The following is a 1,632-nucleotide window of genomic DNA, read 5'->3' on the forward strand; positions in this document are numbered from 1 at the left end:
ATATAAGAAATTGTTAAGTTACGATATCACCATTTCAAAGAGCTTCTTTTTATTGTGTGTTTAATGGTAAAAGGAAAATGTCATTATTATTGTAGGTAAATAATGCGTAGTGTGGCCACATAAGGTTTGCTTGAGAATGCGTAGTATGGCCATATAAAGTTTCCATGAGTATGCGTAGTATAGCCATACAAGGTTTGCTTGAAAATGCGTAGTATGGCCATATAAGATTTGCTTGAGTATGCGCAGTATGTCCATATAAGGTTTGCTTGAGTATGCGAAGTATGGCCATATAAGATTTGCTTGAGTATGCGTAGTATGGCCATATAAGATTTGCTTGAGTATGCGTAGTATGGCCATATAAGGTTTGCTTGAAGACAGCGTATTGTAATGTTAAGGCAGTCAAATATCAATATCAATACGATATCCACCTGAGGACTACTTTGTTCACCCACCTCAAAGAAAAACACATGGTTGTGGTTATTTATCTATCCTTAAACGGCATTGATAGCGTCTTACTGTTTGACACGTGGTTGTTCTCAGAATGGTTATTTACCCTGATAGCGTTCGTCGTGATCACTGATCTCTAGCTCTCTTGACGTTGCAGTATGAATGCTATCACCAGTTTTCAAGTTGGGTGAAAGGCTTTGTTATGTTGATGTGTATTCATGTGCAGAGAGTGAAACAAATCTAACATGTTTGGAATAGAATCGTTTTATCTTTCATTTGAATCTTAAAGTTCGAAGTTTATGAAATTCAAAACTATATATATGTATGTATGTACTACTCTTTCAGTTGTCTGTAGCTTATATATGGTTCACCAATTAAATTTAGACATTTTTTATGACAAACGTATATTAAAAATTTATTAAAAGATCAGCATCTGAACATAATTGCTACCCAGATAATGCTTGTACCCAAGTCAGGACTAAACTTTGGGATAATGTTTCGCTATATGTGAATAAAGGTATCTCATTAAGTTATTCCGTTTAAATGTAGATTGAAATTGCACACTGATGCTTAATTAGTACTATAGCTCTTCCTAAGTACTGATACGAGGTGTTTTAAAAATAAAAGGGCCTTATTTCTTGTGATATCTTGCGGATATTAGCGCAAAGCTATTCAAGGCCTATCCGCGGTATCCTTTCCTAATTTTGAACCATATAAACTAGACGAAAAGCAGCTAGTCAACAGCACCCATCGCCAACTCTTGGGTTACTCTAATCCAACTGTGGGCTTTGAACGTCACTCGTAACGCACTCACGGCCGCTAAGGGTGGAGCACGTGTTTTTGGCAACGGGATGGAAACTCCGGATCATTAGATTCGCAATTTGGGACACGCTACCCATCATGCTACTCTATGTCCACAAAAATGTCTCAATAAAGCTGAAAGATTTGTGCATTAGCCTTTGTTTCTGTAAATGAATATGATCAAATAAATTACTACTCCGCTAAATTCGATTTACACCCGTACATAGTAGAAGCAGTCCTCGTTTTTCGATCTTCTCATTTTTATTACTATTCAAATACGTTTTCCGTACACCTTGGTGATTTATTTTTGAAAATTAGTTAAGATTGCAATATTTCTGTTTTTAATACACTAAAGGCAAGTCACTTAATGTGTTGCTATAAATC

At 35.9% G+C, this 1,632-nt stretch overlaps 1 protein-coding gene across 1 annotated transcript in view; it reads left to right on the forward strand.

Moving 5' to 3' along the window:
* LOC106462671 overlaps positions 1-1,632 on the forward strand; it is a 285,178-nt gene that overhangs the window by 115,544 nt on the left and 168,002 nt on the right. The window lies entirely within an intron of this gene.

The sequence above is a fragment of the Limulus polyphemus genome, unplaced genomic scaffold, assembly GCF_000517525.1.
Source record: "Limulus polyphemus unplaced genomic scaffold, Limulus_polyphemus-2.1.2 Scaffold1221, whole genome shotgun sequence".
Classification (NCBI taxonomy): domain Eukaryota; kingdom Metazoa; phylum Arthropoda; class Merostomata; order Xiphosura; family Limulidae; genus Limulus; species Limulus polyphemus.